At 37.1% G+C, this 22,574-nt stretch overlaps 1 protein-coding gene, 1 long non-coding RNA gene and 1 other non-coding gene across 6 annotated transcripts in view; 2 read left to right on the forward strand and 1 right to left on the reverse strand.

Moving 5' to 3' along the window:
• The window catches only part of BAZ2B (bromodomain adjacent to zinc finger domain 2B), a 457,412-nt gene that overhangs the window by 292,297 nt on the left and 142,541 nt on the right, over window positions 1-22,574 (reverse strand). The window lies entirely within an intron of this gene.
• The window catches only part of LOC136378965 (uncharacterized), a 339,755-nt gene that overhangs the window by 113,419 nt on the left and 203,762 nt on the right, over window positions 1-22,574 (forward strand). The window lies entirely within an intron of this gene.
• Window positions 18,782-18,857, forward strand: TRNAD-GUC (transfer RNA aspartic acid (anticodon GUC)). Its single transcript has one exon. It is a non-coding gene; the product is annotated as a tRNA-Asp (tRNA).

Raw genomic sequence — 22,574 nt, forward strand, 5'->3', positions numbered from 1 at the left:
AGATCTTCAACCAGAAACAGAAAAACCTATACTTGGAGCCTCCAGATGCTTCGCAATACACCCAAAGGTATGGTCGAGTGAAAAATTGGCTAAATATATAACCAAACCCCGAAGGAAATAGGGACTAAGAAATGCTCCGCCTTCCTCACTAACCTAAACAGGGCGGCTTTCTCTGGTAACTGTGAATATAGAAACTGAGGCGGGCAAAGGGGGTGAATAGATCCAGGCCGTGGCACAAACGGCCGAACCAGGCTGTGGCACGGAGATCCAAGCCGAGGAAAAACTGATCCTGTGGCAACCTGGGCAATACAAGCTAACACTCGCGCCAAACCCAAACAAAGAAAGACAAGCGGCGCGGCCATTTTACCCGGTCTCCTGGTCGGCGTGCACGCAGTTAGTGGGCGAGAGATTTCTTCCTAGGCCCCGGGAGTGGGTGCCCGTGTTGCCCCACGGAGAGGCAGGGTCAGAGACCTTTCTGTGGGCCGAGGGCAGAGTCTCTGGGCAGCCCCAGCACCCTGGGAAAGCCACGCACGGGAGGGAATGAGAACTAATTCCAACGGTGGAGATTTTCCGTGCCGGAGGGGGTTTCACTCAGAGAAAAACGCGGCCGGCCTCATATCCTGGTTTGCGCGCGCAGATAGTGAATGAGAGATTCCTCCGAGTGCCTCGGCAGTGCGCGCCCGTGTTATCGCACAGAGGGGCAGAGTCAGGGGCCTTTGTGTGGGCCAAAAACCGGAATCTCGGGCCGCCCCAGCGCCTTGCAAAAGCCGCGCACGGGGACGGAGCGAGACTCAATTCCAACGCTGCAACTTTTCCCTGCAGTTGGGGGTTTCACTCAGAGCGTGAGACTGCTGGCCGGATATCCTGGTCTGCACGCGCAGACAGTGAGTGAGAGTTTCCTCCAAGCGCCCCGGAAGTGGGCGCCCGCCTGTGTTACCGGACAGAGTGGCAGAGCCAGAGGTCTTTGAGTGGGCGGAAAGCCCGCCTGATTATGCTAGCAGCTCTGACTGACTGAGCCTTACCCAGAGCCCTGTGCTGAGTGGAAATAGAGTGGGGAGTTGCCAGCTCTTTGAGCCTCTTACTATCCAGGCAGAGGCAGCAGCAACCCCATAGCTGGATTATCAGGCTACTAATTGAGGAAGGAAAGACTAGGAGAAAGGCTCCAGGAACACGGACTCTCTCACTGTCAGAGCCTATAAATGCTAATGAGCCTCAACTGCCAACGAGACTAAAGCACAATACATGACATTGCCATAGAGACTTATCAACTGCAAACCTCTACCTGAGCGTGCCAAAGGGGCAGAACCCGGGGTACAGAGTCACCGACCAGGAAGAGGGAGAGAAAAGAAAAAGCAAGAAGATAACCTCTCAAAATCAAGAATAATCTGCAGACTTTATAACCTATCCCATTTTATTATATTTGTTCGTTTGTTTCTCTTATCTTCATTCTTGGTACTTTTTTTCCTCCTCCAATTTGGCCGATTAACTCTCTGCCGGTCTTACTCTCTCCTCTCCTTGAACTACACTACCCATAAGTGTTACATCTCCCATTATCTTTTCTCTTCTCTTCCTTTCTCTCTATGAGGGTTGCACTCCAAAACCCTTAACTCTCTCTCTCTCTCTCTCTCCTCTCTTTTTTCTTTTAGTGGTTCCCTCTTTTTTTTCTCTCTCTCTTTCTTTTCTCCCTCTATATTAGTTTCTTCCTTTCTCCTTTACATCTCCTCTCATTCAAACCTCAATAACAAACAAATTATCTTATCTGGGACTCAAACTTATGTTTGTGGCATTTTGGGGGTTTTTTACTTCACCTTTTTAACTCACTAGCAGTGCTCCCATCCCTGGCTCTCCATATTATCTAGTTCTTGTTCCACTAAATACAATAGTAATTTTTTAATTTGTCCCCCCATTTTTCCGTTTTCCTCTTATTCCTCTCATCATAACTCTTAGACAACCAACACCTAAAAGCAAATCATTTTATTCTTAACCCAAATTTTTTCCTTATTTGCTTTTTGTGGGTCCATACGCTCTTTTTTCTTTTTTTTTTCTTTTCTCTTTTTTTTTCTTTTTTTTTTTTTAACCCTTTATTACTTTTCCCCAATTCAGGCCCTCCATCACAGGCATTGTTTGTTATAATTCACAGTTCACCACAAGATTTTCTCAAGAAAGAGGGGAGAGGAAAGGAGAGGAAAAAAGAAGAGAGGGAATAATTTCCTTTTTAAAAAATTTTTATTTTATTTTATTTTTCTTTATTTCATTATTAATTTTTAAAAAAAAAAAACAACTTTTCGATTTTTTATTTTTTTATTTTTATTTTTTTAAACTTTTTATTCTTTATTAAATCTCATTAATACTATCAACAAAACCACCCTCAGATGCCATTAAGGAAGAGAAAATCGAATATCATGGATACAAAAGAAAGAGACGTAACACAGCTAGATGAGGAAAAATCTATGGAGAAAAAATTTAATATATTGGAAACCTTGAAGCTAAATGACAGAGAATTCAAGATAGAAATCCTAAAAATCCTCCGCGATATACAAGAAAACACAGAAAGGCAATTTAGGGAGCTCAGAAAACAACACAATGAACACAAAGAATATATGTCCAAGGAAATTGAAACTATAAAAACAAATCAAACAGAGATGAAAAACTCAATTCACGAGCTGAAAAACGAAGTAACAAGCTTAGCTAATAGAACAGGTCAGATAGAAGAGAGGATTAGTGAAATAGAAGACAAGCAACTTGAGGCACAACAGAGAGAAGAAAGAGACTCAAAAATTAAAAAAAATGAGATAGCCCTACAAGAATTATCTGACTCCATCAAAAAGAATAACATAAGAATAATAGGTATATCAGAGGGAGAAGAGAGAGAAAATGGAATGGAGAACATACTCAAACAAATAATAGATGAGAACTTCCCAAGCCTGTGGAAAGAATTAAAGCCTCAAGTTCAAGAAGCAAACAGAACTCCGAGTTTTCTTAACCCCAACAAACCTACTCCAAGGGATATTATAATGAAATTGACAAGAGAGTGGACCCCAATATTTAAAGTCCTGAAAGAGAGGAACTTTCAGCCACGAATACTATACCCATCAAAGCTATCCTTCAAATATGAAGGAGAAATAAAAACATTCACAGATACAGAAAAGATGAGGGAATTTATCATCAGAAAACCCCCACTCCAGGAATTACTAAAGGGGGTTCTCCAATCAGATACAAAGAACAAAAATAAACAAAGCCACAAGTAAAAGCTCCAAGAAGAACACAATAAAATCAAATTTAAACTGTGACAACAACAAAAAGAAAGAGGGGGAGAAGATGGAGATTAACAGTAGCAAAGGACGATGGAGTGCAAAAGTACTCACAAAATAGTTCGCTACAATGAACAAGGTAGGGACCCTTTTCATTACTCAAAGGTAACCACCATTGAAAAAACCACCACAGAAGCACATGAGATAAAAAAGATAGCAACAGAGGAAAGATGTATGGAATACAACCAAATAAAAACAAAAGATAGAAAAACGAAAGAGAAGGATCAAACAAGACACAAAACTAACAGAAAGCAAGATATAAAATGGCAATAGGGAACTCACAAGTATCAATAATTACACTAAATGTAAACGGATTAAACTCACCAATAAAAAGGCACAGAGTAGCAGAATGGATTAAAAAAGAAAATCCAACTGTATGCTGCCTACAGGAAACTCATCTAAGTAACAAGGATAAAAACAAATTCAAAGTGAATGGCTGGAAAACAATACTCCAAGCAAATAACATCCAAAAAAAAGCAGGTGTAGCAATACTCATATCGGATAATGCTGACTACAAGACAGGAAAAGTACTCAGACACAAAAATGGCCATTTCATAATGGCTAAGGGGACACTGAATCAAGAAGACATAACAATTCTTAATATATATGCACCAAACCAAGGAGCACCAAAATATATAAGACAGCTACTTATTGATCTTAAAACAAAAACTGACAAAAACACAATCATACCTGGAGACCTCAATACACCGCTGACGGCTCTAGATCGGTCATCCAAACAGAGAATCAACAAAGACATAGTGGCCTTAAACAAAACACTAGAGCACCTGGATATGATAGACATCTAAAGGACATTTCATCCCAAAGTGACTGAGTATACATTTTTCTCCAGTGTACATGGATCATTCTCAAGAATTGACCATATGTTGGGCCACAAAAACAACATCAGCAAATTCAGAAAAACTGAAGTTGTACCAAGCATATTTTCTGATCATAAAGCCTTGAAACTAGAATTCAACTGCAAAAAAGAGGAAAAAAATCCCACAAAAATGTGGAAACTAAACAACATACTTTTAAAAAATGAATGGGTCAAAGAAATAAGTGCAGAAATCAAAAGATATATACAGACTAATGAAAATGACAATACGACATATCAGAATCTATGGGATGCAGCAAAAGCAGTGATAAGAGGGAAGTTCATATCACTTCAGGCATATATGAACAAACAAGAGAGAGCCCAAGTGAACCACTTAACTTCCCACCTTAAGGAACTAGAAAAAGAAGAACAAAGACAACCCAAAACCAGCCGAAGAAAGGAGATGCTAAAAATCAGAGCAGAAATAAATGAATTAGAGAACAGAAAAACTATAGAAAAAATTAATAGAACAAGGACCTGGTTCTTTGAAAAGATCAACAAAATTGACAAACCCTTGGCAAGACTTACCAAGGAAAAAAGAGAAAGAACTCATATAAACAAAATCCAAAATGAAAGAGGAGAAATCACCACGGACACCGTAGATATACAAAGAATTATTGTAGAATACTATGAAAAACTTTATGCCACTAAATTCAACAACCTAGAAGAAATGGATAAATTCCTAGAACAATACAACCTTCCTAGACTGAGTCAAGAAGAAGCAGAAAGCCTAAACAGACCTATCAGTAGAGAAGAAATAGAAAAAACCATTAAAAACCTCCCCAAAAATAAAAGTCCAGGCCCTGACGGCTATACCAGGGAATTTTATCAAACATTCAAAGAAGACTTGGTTCCTATTCTACTCAAAGTCTTCCAAAAAATTGAAGAAGAAGCAATACTTCCAAACACATTTTATGAGGCCAACATAACCCTCATACCAAAACCAGGCAAGGATGGCACAAAAAAAGAAAACTACAGACCAATATCTCTAATGAATACAGATGCTAAAATACTAAACAAAATACTAGCAAATCGAATACAACAACATATTAAAAAAATAATACATCATGATCAAGTGGGATTCATCCCAGAATCTCAAGGATGGTTCAACATACGTAAAACGGTTAACGTAATACACCATATCAACAAAACAAAGAACAAAAACCACATGATCTTATCAATAGACGCAGAAAAGGCTTTCGATAAAATACAACACAATTTTATGTTTAAGACTCTCAACAAAATGGTAATAGAAGGAAAATATCTCAACATGATAAAGGCCATATATGATAAACCATTAGCTAACATCATATTAAATGGCACTAAACTGAAGGCTTTCCCCCTTAAATCAGGAACAAGACAGGGTTGTCCACTCTCTCCACTCTTATTTAATGTGGTACTAGAGGTTCTAGCCAGAGCAATCAGACAAGACAAAGAAATAAAAGGCATCCGTATCGGAAAAGAAGAAGTAAAGGTATCACTTTTTGCAGATGATATGATCCTATACATCAAAAACCCCAAAGAATCCACAAAAAGACTACTAGAAACAATAAGCCAATACAGTAAGGTCGCAGGATACAAAATTAACATACAGAAGTCAATAGCCTTTCTATATGCCAACAATGAAACAACTGAGAAGGAACTCAAAAGAATAATCCCCTTCATGATTGCAACAAAAAAAAATAAAATACTTAGGAATAAACATAACAAAGAATGTAAAGGACTTATATAATGAAAACTATAAACCATTGTTAAGGGAAATCGAAAAAGATATAATGAGATGGAAGAATATACCTTGTTCTTGGCTAGGAAGAATAAATATAATCAAGATGGCTATATTACCCAAAGCAATATACAAATTTAATGCAATTCCCATCAAACTTCCAATGACGTTTTTTAAAGAAATAGAGCAAAAAATCATCAGATTTATATGGAACTATAAAAAACCCCGAATAGCCAAAGCAATCCTAAAGAAAAAGAATGAAGCTGGGGGCATTACAATACCTGACTTCAAACTATATTATAGGGCCACGACAATCAAAACAGCATGGTATTGGCAGAAAAATAGACACTCAGACCAATGGAACAGAATAGAAAGTCCAGAAATAAAACCACATATATATAGTGAAATAATTTTTGATAAAGGGGCCAAGAACACACAATGGAGAAAAGAAAGCCTCTTCAATAAATGGTGCTGGGAAAACTGGAAAGCCACATGCAAAAGAATGAAACTGGACTACAGTCTCTCCCCCTGTACAAAAATTAACTCAAAATGGATCAAAGATCTAAACATAAGACCTGAAACAATTAAGTACATAGAAGAAGACATAGGTACTCAACTCATGGACCTGGGTTTTAAAGAGCATTTTATGAATTTGACTCCACAGGCAAGAGAAGTGAAGGCAAAAATTAATGAATGGGACTACATCAGACTAAGAAGTTTTTGCTCAGCAAGAGAAACTGATAACAAAATAAACAGAAAGCCAACTAAATGGGAAATGATATTTTCAAACAACAGCTCAGATAAGGGCCTAATATCCAAAATATACAAAGAACTCATAAAACTCAACAACAAACAAACAAACAATCCAATAAAAAAATGGGAAGAGGATATGAATAGACACTTCTCCCAGGAACAAATACAAATGGCCAACAGATATATGAAAAGACGCTCATCTTCTTTAGCTATTAGAGAAATGCAAATCAAAACGGCAATGAGATACCACCTCACACCTGTTCGATTAGCTGTTATTAGCAAGACAGGTAATAGCAAATGTTGGAGAGGCTGTGGAGAAAAAGGAACCCTCATCCACTGTTGGTGGGAATGTAAAGTAGTACAACCATTATGGAAGAAAGTATGGTGGTTCCTCAAAAAACTGAAAATAGAACTACCTTATGACCCAGCAATCCCTCTACTGGGTATATACCCCAAAAACTCAGAAACATTGATACGTAAAGACACATGCAGCCCCATGTTTATTGCAGCATTGTTCACAGTGGCCAGGACATGGAAACAACCAAAAAGCCCATCAATAGATGACTGGATAAAGAAGATGTGGCACATATACACTATGGAATACTACTCAGCCATAAGAAATGATGACATCGGAACATTTACAGCAAAATGGTGGGATCTTGATAACATGATACGAAGCGAAATAAGTAAATCAGAAAAAAACCAGGAACTGTATTATGCCATACGTAGGTGGGACATAATAGTGAAACTAAGAGACATTGATAAGAGTGTGGTGGTTACGGGGGGGAGGGGAGAATGGGAGAGGGAAAGGGGGTGGGGAGGGGCACAAAGAAAACAAGATAGAAGGTGACAGAGGACAATCTGACTTTGGGTGGTGGGTATGCAACATAATTGATCGACAAGATAACCTGGACTTGTTATCTTTGAATATATGTATCCTGATTTATTGATGTCACCCCATTAAAAAAATAAAATTATTAAAAAAAAAGAAAGACACAGTGATTTGTAACTATGGATTCCATCCTCAAAAGAAAAACAAACAGATTGGCACCCCTAAAAACAGATTAAAAAATATCACAAATAAATAAAAAAGTTTTAAGTTATTTAATGTTTCCATTTATATGTATAGTTTTTATGATTTCCCATTTTGACCCTTTGATTAAATTAATAGCTATAAGCTCCAATTGTATTGGCTAAGAAGTTTTTGTTCCTTTAAGTTCTGCAAGTTACAATCCATTTTTAAAAATTTAAGTATCCCTATTAGAAACAGTCTAAATAAAACAGTATATTTTCTCTTCCTCCTTAAGAAAGAATCTTTTTTCTGAATCTCAGAATCATCTAACTAGATAATCAACTAGATATTTGTAATGTGTTATTTTTACACATTATAATATAGTGATGTGTTCATTAAACTACTAGGACCTTGTCTCTATGCTAATTGGCACTAGTCTGACTGCTTTCAAGTTTTTCAATTCTTTATCTTATCCCAAGGTTTTTGAGCTGTGACCTGTTTGCTGCCTAAATGCTTACTTAAAAATAATCTTTTCAACATTAGTGGCATAAATGATTTTTTTTCTTTACATGCTTACTTATTCCATACTTTTATCAAAAGTCACCTTGACATTGCTTACTCAGAAACTTTTTAAGTATGAGTAACATGGAATTTAAATATATTAGTAAATCATTTTGTATGGTAAAGATGAAGATTATTGTTTTGGCACTAATATAATTAATTATTTATTTCACAATCCCAGCCTTAGCATTAAAATATCACAGTAAAGTTAAAAACTCATTGCAAAATTTAGTTGTTACTGTATTGAAGATCTAGAGTTTGTGGTCAATATATCATGACTAGAAGTTTACATGTGGCACAGTGAAAAAAGATTTGAGAGAACCTCAGGAATAAAAAGTTATTATTTAACCCTCCAAAGTAGTCTACTGTCATTTTGATACCCAAGTCAAAGACTATACTTTCAGGGATCATTTCTATAGTTTGTTTGTTACCCAAGTCAGTTTTGTTTGTTAGGTTTTTTTGTATAGAAGGTACAAGGTGATATATAAGTCTGCTGAGTAGAAATAATCAAATCACCTGATTCTGCATAAAAGTCAGAATTTTCCTTGCAAATTATTACTAAGCTTTTTATCTAGCTACTTTAAAAGTGTTAACTCACCTTCAGTTGTTTATCAATTTTATGCTCATAAATTTGTTACTTAAAAAAATGTAAGCAAGATTTACTAATTATTCCCCTTTTCTATTTCCAAACACCACAGGTATAAAAATTAAGGTCAAAATGATGGGTAGTTTGATAAATAACAAAAAATGCACTAAAAAATTAAAATTATTTTGGTACAAAATATACTTAAACTCGCAAACATAAACTATAAAACTAAACATAAATTAATGTATAAAAGGTAGAATTTAGCTTTTCAATTAACATTTTGATTCTACAAGGTCTTACATGTGTAAAGTTCACTGCTAAGAAATATTAACATCTCTTTTCCCTCAACTACATAACCCTCAACATTAATAGAGATTCCCTGTTCTAAAACCTAAATCTGACTCATTCTAATCATGTCTCTCCCTTTCTAAGCACTTAATAGAAAGAACCCACAAAGTTAATAATATTCCATCACTTGCAAGTCTTTTTTATTTATTTAGCACAAGTCTTTGCCTTGCTTGTCTAAGCTTTATCTTCCAACATCTGCTGGCACTTCCAGCAGTACCTGAGTACTTTAAGCCTGCTCGTCCTTTCCTGCTTTGCCCACTTGGGACATACTTTAATCCTCTTCAAAAATTTGCTAAGATAGCTTGTTTAACCATGAATATTTATTGATTATGAGTATATTACCAAGTTCAAGGCCTGGTACTATGGGTTTTAAATATGTAACTTTCGGATGAAAACATAAACTCCTTGCCCTCAAAGAGTTTGACAATATGGTGACTTTCTCCCCTAAACATTACCTCTCATAGAGCTATCTCTTTACTTTAAGTCTAACACTTCTGATGTACTTATGATACACTATTGCAATTATAGTATTTACATGAGTGTTTTCTCCTACTAGCCTATGAACAGGGAGACAAGTACCTGTATATTGTTCTCTGTAGTGTTGACACTTAGCCAAATGAATTACCAATAGTAGTTGCTCAATGTTGCAATAAATTATTCAGTTTAACATGAGCAAAAAAAAAAAAATTACCTATGAAGAAAGCAAAAGTAGGTACCCTTTCCATTACTTAATGGTAACCACCCCTGAAAAAACCACCACAGAAGCACATGACTTGAAAAAAGAAGTAACAGCCTGACCAGGTGGTGGCGCAGTGGATAGAGCATAGAACTGGGATGCAGAGGACCCAGGTTCGTGACCTTGAGGTTGTCAGCTTGAGCGTGGGCTTATCTGGTTTTAGCAAAAAGCTCATCACCTTGGACCAGAGGTCACTGGCTTGAGTTAGGGGTTACTCGGACTACTGAAGGCCCATGGTCAAGGCACAAATGAGAAAGCAATCAATGAACAACTAAGGTGTCACAACGAAAAACTGATGATTGATGCTTCTCATCTCTCTCCGTTCCTGTCTGTACCTATCTATCCCTCTCTCTGACTCTCTCTCTGTAAAAAAAAAAAAAAAAAAAAAAAAGTAACAGAGGAAAGAAGTATGGATTACAACCAAACAAAAAAAGTGATCGAAAAACAAAAGAGAAGAATCAAACAAGATACAAAACAGAAAGCAATATATAAAATGGCAATAGGAAACTCTCAAGTGTCAATAATTGGCCTGACCTGTGGTGGTGCAGTGGGATAAAGTGTCGACCTGGAACACTGAGGTCGGCGGTTCAAAACCTTGGGCTTGCCTGGTCAAGGCACATATGGGAGTTGATGCTTCCTGCTCCTCCCCCTTCTCTCTCTCTCTGTCTCTCTCTCTCACTCCTCTCTCTAAAAAATCAATAAATAAAATATTAAAAAAAAAAAAAGAAGTACCATCAAGTGTCAATAATTACACTAAATGTAAATGGATTGAACTCACCAATAGAAAGACACAGAGTAGCAGAATGGATTAAAAAAGAAAATCCAACTGTATGCTGCCCACAAGAAACAATCTAAGCTAAAAGGATAAAAACAAATTCAAAGTGAAAGGCTAGAAAACAATACTCCAATTAAATAACAGCCAAAAAAACGCAGGTGTAGCAATACTCATATCTAACAATGCTGACTACAAGACAGCAAAGGTAATCACAGACAAAAATGGTCATTTCATATGATTCAGGGGATACTGAATCAAGAGACATAACACTTCTTAATATATATGCACCAAACCAAGGAGCACCAAAATATATAAGACAGCTACTGACTGACCTAAAAACAAAAACTGACAAAAATACAATCATACTTGCAGACCTCAATACACTGCTAACAGCTCTAGATCATTCTTCCAAAGAGAAAATCAATAAAGAAATATTGGCCTTAAACGAAACACTAGAACAATTGGATATGATAGACATTCATAGGACATTTCATCCCAAAGTGCCAGAGTATACATTTTTCTCCAGTGTACATAAAACATTCTCAAGAATTGACCATATGTTGGGCCACAAAAATAACATAGGCAAATTCAGAAAAATTGAAATTATACCAAGCATATTTTCTGATCATAAAGCCTTGAAACTAGAATTCAACGCAAAAAAGAGGTAAAAAAACCCCCACAAAACTGAGGGAACTAAACAATATACTTTTAAAACATGAGTGGGTCAAAAAAGAAATAAGCGCAGAGATCAAAAGATACATACAGACAAACAAAAATAACAATACGACATATCAGAATTTCTGGGATGCAGCCAAAGCAGTAATAAGAGGGAAATTCATATCACTACAGTCCTATATGAACAAACAAGAGAGAGCCCAAGTAAACCACTTAACTTCACATCTTAAGGAACTAGACACAGAAGAACAAAGACAACCCAAAGCCAGCCCAAGAAAGAAATAATAAAAATCAGAGCAGAAATAAATGGAATAGAGAACAGAAAAACTATAGAAAAAATTAATAAAACAAGGAGCTGGTTCTTTGAAAAGATCAACAAAATTGACAAACTTTTGGTAAGACTCACCAAGGAAAAAAGAGAAAGGACTCATATAAACAAAATCCAAAATGAAAGAGGAGAAATCACCACAGATATCACAGATATACAAAGAATTATTGTAGAATACTATGAAAAATTATATGCCACCAAATTCAACAATCAAGAAGAAATGGATAAATTCCTAGAACAATACAACCTTCCTAGACTAAGTACTAAAGAAGCAGAAAATCTAAACAGACCCATAATCAGAGAAGAAATAGAAAAAAAACTATTAAAAACCTCCCCAAAAATAAAAGTCCAGGGCCAGAAGGCTATACTAGTGAATTCTATCAAACATTCAAATAAGACTTGGTTTCTATTCTACTCAAAGTCTTCCAAAAAACTGAAGAAGAAACAATACTTCCAAACACATTTTTATGAGGCCAACATAATCCTCATTCTGAAACCTGGAAAAGACGGCACAAAACAGAAACATACAGACCAATATCTCTAATGAATACAGATGCTAAAATACTAAACAAAATACTAGCAAATTGAATACAACAACATATTAAAAAAATAATACATCATGATCAAGTGGGTTTCATTCTAGAATCACAAAGATGGTTCAACATATGTAAAACGGTTAACATAATACACCATATCAACAAAACAAAGAATAAAAACCACATGATCTTATCAATAGATGCAGAAAAGGCATTCGATAAAATACAACATCATTTTATGCTTAAAACACTCAACAAAATGGGTATAAAAGGAATATATCTCAACATAATAAAGGCCATTTATGATAAACCATCAGCTAACATCATATGAAATGGCATCAAACTAAGGACTTTCCCCTTAAATCAGGAACAAGACAGGGTTGTCCACTCTCTCCATTCTTACTTAACATGGTGCTAGAAGTTCTAAGCCAGAGCAATCAGACAAGAAAAAGAAATAAAAGGTATTCATATTGGAAAACAAAAAGTAAAGGTTTCATTTTTTGCAGATGATATGATCCTATACATCAAAAACTCCAAAGACTCCAAAAAAAGATTACTAGAAACAATAAACCAATATACTAAGGTCATAGGATACAAAATTAATATACAAAAGTCCACTTCCTTCTATATGCCAACAAGGAAACATCAGAAAACGAACTAAAAAAAATAATCCCCTTCATGGTTACAACAACAACAAAAAAATACCTAGGAATAAACATAACAAAGAATGTAAAGGACCTATACAATGAAAACTACAAAGCATTGTTAAGGGAAATCGAAAAAGATACAAGATGGAAAAATATTCCTTGTTCTTGGGTAGGAAGAATAAATATAATCAAAATGATCATGTTACTCAAAGTAATATACAAATTCAATGACATTCCCATCAAAATTCCAATGGCATTTTTTAAAGAAATGGAACAAAAAATCATCAGATTTATATGGAACTATAAAATACCCCAAATAGCCAAAGCAATCCTAAGAAAAAAGAATGAAGCTGGGGGCATTACAATACCTGACTTCAAATTATATTATAATCTAAACAGCATGGTATTGGCAGAAAAATAGATAATCAGACTAATGGAACAGAAAAGAAATCCCAGAAATAAAACCACATGTATATGGTCAAATAATTTTTGATAAAGAAGCCAATACCACACGATGGAGAAAAGAAAGCCTCTTCAACAAATGGTGCTGGGAAAACTGGAAAGCCACATGCAAAAGAATGAAACTCAACTACAGTTTGTCCCCTTGTATTAAAATTAATTCAAAATGGATCAAAGACCTAAATATAAGACCTGAAACAATAAAGTACATAGAAGAAGACATAGGTACTAAACTCATGGACCTTGGTTATAAAGAGCACTTTATGAATTTGACTCCAAAAACAAGAGAAGTGAAGGCAAAGATAAATGAATGGGACTACATCAGACTAAGAAGTTTTTGCACAGCAAGAGAAACTGACAACAAAACAAACAGACAGCCAAATAAATGGGAGATGATATTTTCAAACCACAGCTCAAATAAGGGCCTAATATCCAAAATATAAAAGAACTCATAAAACTCAACAACAAACAAACAATCCAATAATAAAATGGGAAGAGGACATGAACAGACACTTCTCCCAGGAAGAAATACAAATGGCCAACAGATGTATAAAAGATGCTCATCTTCATTAGTTATTAGAGAAATTCAAATCAAAACTACAATGAGATACCACTTGACGCCTGTTAGATTAGCTATTATCAACAAGACAGGTAATAAGTGTTGGAGAGGCTGTGGTGGAAAAGGAACTCTCATTCACTGTTGGTGGGAATGAAAAGTAGTACAACCATTAGGGAAGAAAGTATGGTGATACCTCAAAAAACTAAAAATATATTAAAAAACAAACAAACTAAAAATAGAACTACCATATGACCCAGCAATCCCTCTACTGGGTATATACCGCTATAACTCAAAAACAATGGTACATAAAGACACATGCAGCCCCATGATTCTTGCAGCATTGTTCACAGTGGCCAAGACATGGAAACAACCAAAAAGCCCTTCAATACAGTATGTCCATAAAGTCATGATGCACTTTTAACCGGTCACAGCAAAGCAACAAAAGACGATAGAAATGTGAAATCTGCACCAAATGAAAGGAAAACCCTCCCAGTTTCTGTAGGATGATGTGGCAGCATGTGCGCATGCGCAGATGATGAGGTAACACCGTACATACAGCGGAGCAGCCCACGGCCATGCCAGTTGAGATGTGGACGGTACAGAGGAAAGTTCAGTGTGTTCTGTGGCTCGCTAAATTCGAATCCGTGACCAAAGTGCAACATGAATATTGGCGCGTTTATAATGAAGTGCCACCACATAGGAATAACATTACTCGGTGGGATAAGCAGTTGAAGGAAACCAGCAGTTTGGTGGAGAAACCCTGTTCTGGTAGGCCATCAGTCAGTGACGAGTCTGTAGAGGCTCTACGGGATAGCTACCTAAGGAGCCCTAAAAAATCTGTGCGTGAGCCCACATTGAACTGCACTGAATAGGTATGAAACTGGGAGAGTTTTCCTTTTATTTGGTGCAGATTTCACATTTCTATCGTCTTTTGTTGCTTTCCTGTGACCGGTCAAAAGTGCACCATGACTTTACGGACACACTGTAGATGACTGGGTAAAGAATATGTGGTACATAAAGCTAGTGCTCGACTTACGACCACGATTGGGTCAGACAGACCGGTCGTAACACGATTTGGTCGTTAATTTGAGTAGGCTATATGTATAGTACTGTGAAATGATGTTATAAAAATCTTTAAGTCATATTTTATCATAATTTTCTTTTATTATTTTTATATATCATAATTTTCTTTGTTCATTTTATGCCATTTGTATCATCTCTACACCATTTTGTTTCTTATTTTTACTTTCGTCAGGTATAAGTAAAAGACTGCATTACCAGTACAACTGGTTTAATATTTGCAAAGACAATTTCCTCCTGGCAGACATCTTGGGAGGGGTTTGATGCAAAATATCCAAGACACAAAACACAAATTGCTGTACCGAGTCTGGGATAACAGTTGAAATGGTGCATGCGGAGATGGTAGTGCTGCCGGAAGCTGGTCCGCACTGTCGTACGCCTAGCTGGGCAACACCTGCGCTGCCAGATGCGGAGCAGTCCTGGCTAGTGATTGTGGTTGTAAAGTCGATGGTCATAAGTTGCATAGGTCGTAGGTCGATCAATATTTGTATATACTATGGAATACTACTCAGCCATAAGAAATGATGACATCAGATCATTTACAACAACATGGATGGACCTTTGATAACATTATATTGAGTGAAATAAGTAAATCAGAAAAAACTAAGAACTGTATGATTCCATACATAGTTGGGACATAAAAATGAGACTAAGAGACATGGACAAGAGTGTGGTGGTTAGGGGGGGTGGGGGGGTGGGGAGGGGCACAAAGAAAACCAGATAGAAGGTTACGGAAGACAATTTGACTTTGCATGATGGGTATGCAACAAAATTAAATGTCAAAATAACCTGGAGATGTTTTCTCTGAACATATGTACCCTGATTTATTAATGTCACCCTATTAAAATTAATAATAAAAATTAATAAAAATAAAATATCTTTATTGAAAAAAAAAGCAAAATAACTTTTACATCCACACCTTGTTATATTATTAACATATTTAATTAGATTTAATTATAATCTATACAATATTAGATATATGTATGCATTAACTGTGAGTCATTTTAGCAAACAATAACTACAAAATATGACGTTAGCCCAGTGTTTCACAGTGCTACTGTACCTTAGATGGGACAATTCTTCACTGAGGTGAGACTGCTCCAAACGTTGCTCCCTACCCTCTGAGTGTCAGTAGCGCCCTTTAGACATTGTGACAAATCAAAGCATCCTATGCATTTAAAAATGCCTGTAAGTGAATAGTTCTCCAGACATGAAAATTCCTGGTTACTTTTATGACTCTGTTCAACTTTATTTGCAAATAAATCATCTAATCCATAGAGAAAAGTTGCTGTGCATCTCTAAAACTAAAAATTAAAATGTATATAAAATTTTAAATTTAATATATCATTTCTTCAAATATGAGGTACAAATCTAATATATTTAGGTGCTCTCCCTTAGGGAGATATAGATATACACAAAAAGGAGACCAAACAATCCAATTAACTGTAGAAAGAAATAACAGATTTCCATTTTTATTAGGGGAAAAAATTAAAAAATTTGGCTAACTACTAACAATAATATTTAATATGCGGATTTCAACTGGCACCATCCATGGAGTTGGATGTTAGGCAGTTATGCATCACATATATAGTACTCATACTGTTCTGTGGAAAGAGTTCATTCCACAATGTACATTAGTTAACACTGGTATTCTTACTCATTTGGTCAATGTATTGTCCAGAATCATACTGTACAGAATTATGATAAAGATTTATAAATTATATTAACTATTTTAAACCAACTTTCAGAAAATAAAAGTGGCTTTAAAAGATTCCTTCAAAAAAATCATGGATTGAATTTGTTGTGCTCTGAACATTGTGTCCTCCTTATGGTGAAATCCTAACCCCCAATGTGATAGTATTAGGAGGGAGGGCTTTTGGTAGGTGATCAGATCATGAGGGAAGACCCCTCATGAATGGATTTAGTGCCCACACAAAAGAGGTCCCACAGAGATAGATCGCTGGTTCCTTCCACCATATGAGGACACAGAAAAGATGGCTATGGTCTATGAACCAGAAAGCAGACTCCCACCAGACTTAGAATCTGACAGCACTGTGATCGTGGACTTCCCAGCCTCCAGAACTCTGAGAAATAAATTTCTACTCTTTATAGAGCACCCAGTCTATGGTATTCTATTATAGTAGACCAAACAAAATAAGACAATATAATACTAGTAGCAGGATCACACACAAAAAAATAGCACAAAAGCCCTGGCCGGTTGGCTCAGCAGTAGAGCGTCGGCCTGGCGTGCGGGGGACCCGGGTTCGATTCCCGGCCGGGGCACATAGGAGAAGCGCCCATTTGCTTCTCCACCCCCTCCCCCTTTCCTCTCTGTCTCTCTCTTCCCCTCCCGCAGCCAAGGCTCCATTGGAGCAAAGATGGCCCGGGCACTGGGGATGGCTCCTTGGCCTCTGCCCCAGGCGCTAGAGTGGCTCTGGTCGCTGCAGAGCGACGCCCCGGAGGGGCAGAGCATCGCCCCCTGGTGGCCAGAGCGTCGCCCCTGGTGGGCGTGCCGGGTGGATCCCGGTCGGGCACATGCGGGAGTCTGTCTGACTGTCTCTCCCCGTTTCCAGCTTCAGAAAAATACAAAAAAAAAAAAAAAAAGCACAAAAATGCCAAAGCTGATGCTTCCACTACTTCTCAGCCACATTATGAGAAGAAAATAGTATCTCAGGCAAAAATAGTTAGGTATTTAATAACAAATTATTTGGAATATAGGTATCTACTAATGTTAACAACCATCACCTTAAGTATCCAATGCACTTGGGATAGATACAGGTATTGGCTAACAATATAAAGCCTTCAGCCTTAGCAAAATACTTTAAGATAAGTGCATCATCCTTATCTCATTTCATTTTCACTGATATGCTGTATATCCTACATAATATATATTAGAATATAAATTTATATATTTCATAAATAAATATACATATATTGGTGATCTATGCTCCAAAATACTTTTACTGATACGGAAGCAGAATCAAAATAGTTCAAATACCATTATTATAGAAGACTGGACCCTAAATAACATGTAGTGTAAAAAGATTTCCCAGAACTTACAGTGAACCAGATTTAAAGACAATACTAAATGAAGACACCCATGAAAGAGCAACTATTGTTAATTACCCACTCAAAGGAAAATCTATTAAAAGTTCTTTAAAAACAAACAAAAATAATATCTCTTTGGGAACAGATATAACATAAAAATTAAAAATTTTAAGGGAAAAAAGGAAAAAATATTTAAGAAAGAAAACTTCTAGCAATCTCTAATAGTTCCTTTATTATTCACAGTAAAAAATTAATGAATAGAAACCTCATTTAAAATGGAGTTGGGAGGCTAGAAGAGAGAACTTTAAATGCATGCGGTAACTCAATACACACTATTGACCCCAACAAGAAGAGAAGTATCTTGCATCTCCAACCGGAAGTGATACTATATATGTATATTACTATCTTAGGAAGAAGAAAAGATTCCTCTTTGCCCAGTAACAGTTGAGTCGACAGGAGACTGCCATAACTAGCTAATGAGAAGTCACTATACTTTGAACTTGCAGTTTCCTCCAATGGACTCTTCCTTTACAAAACCCCTTCCAAGTCCATAAAAAGCTTCCTCTCCTTTGTTCTCTGTACTTGTGCATGGCTCACCATTAGACATGTCCCAAACTGCAGTTATTTGTTGTTCCAGATAAATCTAATTTTCAGGGTAAACACTTGGCTGTTTATTTGTTTAAGGTCAACAACATTGTCAGATTGATCTCCATTTCAAGAGGAAGATTAAAAAATGCAATGAAGCATTTTATAAAATCTTCTAACTAGGCGCCCTGGCCGGTTGGCTCAGCGGTAGAGCGTCGGCCTGTCGTGTGGGGGACCCGGGTTCGATTCCCGGCCAGGGCACATAGGAGAAGCGCCCATTTGCTTCTCCACCCCCACCCCCTCCTTCCTCTCTGTCTCTCTCTTCCCCTCCTGCAGCCAAGGCTCCATTGGAGCAAAGATGGCCCGGGCGCTGGGGATGGCTCCTTGGCCTCTGCCCCAGGCGCTAGAGTGGCTCTGGTCATGGCAGAGCGACGCCCTGGAGGGGCAGAGCATCGCCCCCTGGTGGGCAGAGCGTAGCCCCTGGTGGGCGTGCCGGGTGGATCCCGGTCGGGTGCATGCAGGAGTCTGTCTGACTGTCTCTCCCAGTTTCCAGCTTCAGAAAAATACAAAAAACAAAAATAAAAATCTTCTAGCTAGGCATTAAAATAACATTTTAAATTTTGATTATTTAAAACATTTACTTCAAGACCTGATAAACAAGTAACAATCCAGTAACTTTTAATAATATGTTTAATGTTTTCATATCAGAATTTAAGATATCTATTTTTCAGGGTTCACGTATGTGAAAATATTTTGACCGTATTAGGTTTATATCTCATTCCATAAGACATATAAATTATTTTAATTGCTACAAATGAAAAGCATATTATAAACATTTAACAACATATAATAGTATGAAATGCATTGTAGTCTAACAATTCGCAAGAATATAAAACTCTTCTCCAACCTATTAGAACACCTTTTTCCAAACTGCTCTCTAGGCAAATGAACAAGTCTGAAGCAAATGAGAGTGAAGTTAGTCAACATGTCTAGGTTGCTTTCTTGTTCCCACCAAAACAGGAGTTGTAATGAGATACAACTAACTACAGGTGGAAGAGTCAGGATACTTATTAATTAATTTCAGTTCCTGACTGTCTTGCAAGTTCCTCCACATCTGTTTCTGTGGTAAAAAAAAGGTAGAATTAGGAAACATAAACAAGTATTTAAGGTAACAACAGTTAAGTGGGGAGAGTCAGGTACTGAATGGCACATACAGGGGGTCCTCAGGTTACAACATACATAGTTCCATTCCAATGACAATGACATAACCCGAATTTTGGTGTAAATTGAAACACACCCTAGCCTAACACAAATGGAACACTTGTGCTTTTAACAGTCCAAAATGGCGAAGGTAAGTATATTAGGGGATGCTAACACCCTCACTCATATTCTGCATTGCTGCATATTCTTCTGCTGTGTGCAACCAAACTAGTTCACCCATATAGTCTGTAAATACGATGTTAATGGAGTAAGCCAAAACAGTTACATCTCAATTTTTTAGTTTTTATAGGAGTAAGTGTCATAAACTCAAAACGTCATATGGCCTGACTGGGCGGTGGTGCGGTGGAGAGAGCGTCCGACTGGGATGTGGAGGACTCAGGTTTGAGACCCCGAAGTCGCCTGCTTGAGCACGGGCTCATCTGGTTTGAGCAAAAGCTCACCAGCTTGGACCCAAGGTCGCTGGCTCGAGCAAGGGGTTACTCGGTCTGCTGCAGCCCCACAGTCAAGGCACATATGAGAAAGCAATCAATGAACAACTAAGGTGTCGCAACAAAAAACTAATGATTGATGCTTCTCATCTTTCTCCGTTCCGGTCTGTCTGTCCCCATCTGTCCCTCTCTCTGACTCTCTCTGTCACTGTAAAAAACAAAAACAACAACAAAAAAAGTCATACGTCTAGACAGTCGTAACTCAAAGACCCCCTGTACAATAATTTAATTTTAAGATCATAACATAAAATGTATAAAGAAGGAAAACACAATTCATACAATCTTAGAGATACTCAAAGAGAGAAACATGCCAGTAATTTTTCCTTGTTTTCATGGAGATTTACATTTTACTTATAACTCTTCTAAAACTTTCATTCCACTCCCACTATGGGTGGCCAAAAACCAAAAGAAAACTCTAAAATTACAAATTACCCAGATTCACTCTCTGATGCAAAATTCACAATACTAGAATTAAGGCTTTAAATATGATAGCATATTTTGTGACACTAATCAGGATTTCACTTTTTTTCACTTTTAAATATAAAATTTATTGGAAATAACTGATTCTAATACGACCTTTTAAGAAAAGCAGCTACATTTTAAAATTAAAAATAAACCTTTCATTAATACTGATAAGAAATTTTCACATATATGGATATATATATCATATCAATGTAACACATAACATCTGGAATGGAAATTCCTTCAGTAGTTTTTCTAAATATTTCTGGAGTCATCTAAAGTTTATAAACATACAAAATCATGACTTAATTAGATCCTTTAAGTTGTTTATTATTTTCTTTTAATTTCTTTTTATGATGAGAAAAGCAGACACTGATTTGTTGTTCCATTTATTTATGTATTCACTGATTGATTCTTTTTACTTTTTTTTTTTTTTTTGTATTTTTCTGAAGCTGGAAACGGGGAGAGACAGTCAGACAGACTCCCGCATGCACCCGACCGGGATCCACCCGGCAAACCCACCAGGGGCGACGCTCTGGCCACCAGGGGGCGATGCTCTGCCCCTCCAGGGCGTCACTCTGCCGCAACCAGAGCCTAACTCTAGCGCTTGGGGCAGAGGCCAAGGAGCCATCCCCAGCGCCCAGGCCATCTTTGCTCCAATGGAGCCTTGGCTGAGGGAGGGGAAGAGAGAAACAGAGAGGAAGGGGGGGGTGGAGAAGCAAATGGGCGCTTCTCCTGTGTGCCCTGGCCGGGAATCGAACCCGGGTCCCCCGCACGCCAGGCCGACGCTCTACCACTGAGCCAACCGGCCAGGGCCATTTCTTTTTACTTTATGTTACTTTATTGATGCTAGAGAGGGAGAAAGCAAGAGAAAGACATGAATAATAAATCTGTTCTTGTATGAGCCCTGACTGGGGTTCAAACCAACAACCTCTATGCTTCAGAATAATGCTCTAATCAACTGAGTCATCCAGACAGAGCTTTTGGTCGATTCTTATATGTACCCTGACCAGGGACCGAACCCACAACCTTGGCATATAGTGATGACACTGTAACCAATTGAGCTACCCAGCCAGGGTAAGTTGTTTATTCTTTTCCAAGTTGTGTTATGTTCAAAATTTTCTTCTTTCTCTCTCACAATATCGTCACTCCAAAAAGTCTACGATGGAAAATAAAAAAGTCTATGATGTTACTGTCTCTGTCTCTGACCTCTCACTCTGGGGGAAGCAAGCTGTCATGTCAGAAGCAGCACTCTATAAATGCCCATGTGACAAAGATCTGAGGTTTCCTGTCAACATCCAACAAGAAACTAAGGTCTGCCAATAACCATGTGAGCTTGGAAATAGATCCTCCAGTCCCAGTTGAGTCTTAACATAATTGCTGTCCCAACTGGAAGGTGAGTTAAAACCACCTAAGTCGATCTTAGACCTACAAAAACCGAAATAATAACTATTTGTTATTTTAAGCTGCAACACTTTAGTGTATTTAGCTTAACAGAATAGATAATCAATAAAGTATTTTATTCACCTTTTTACACTGCTCACAAAAATTAGGGTACCAGGGAATGTGCAGTATTTTTAGCCTTTTGTATACTGTATTTTCACCAATGAAATAAAAGTTGGTCTTGCATCTCATTTGTATAATAGAACAACTTTCTTTGACTTATTGTTTGCTTTTCTGATGCTCTTGTTTAGTAAAAAAAACTCAAATGCTTTTTTTTAATCACTTCATATTCATTTTGAAATATCCCCTAATTTTTGTGAGCAGTATATTTCCTCCCATCCCAACTTTAAGACTTCCTTGCCTA

Source organism: Saccopteryx leptura, chromosome 7 (genome assembly GCF_036850995.1).
Source record: "Saccopteryx leptura isolate mSacLep1 chromosome 7, mSacLep1_pri_phased_curated, whole genome shotgun sequence".
NCBI classification, from domain to species: domain Eukaryota; kingdom Metazoa; phylum Chordata; class Mammalia; order Chiroptera; family Emballonuridae; genus Saccopteryx; species Saccopteryx leptura.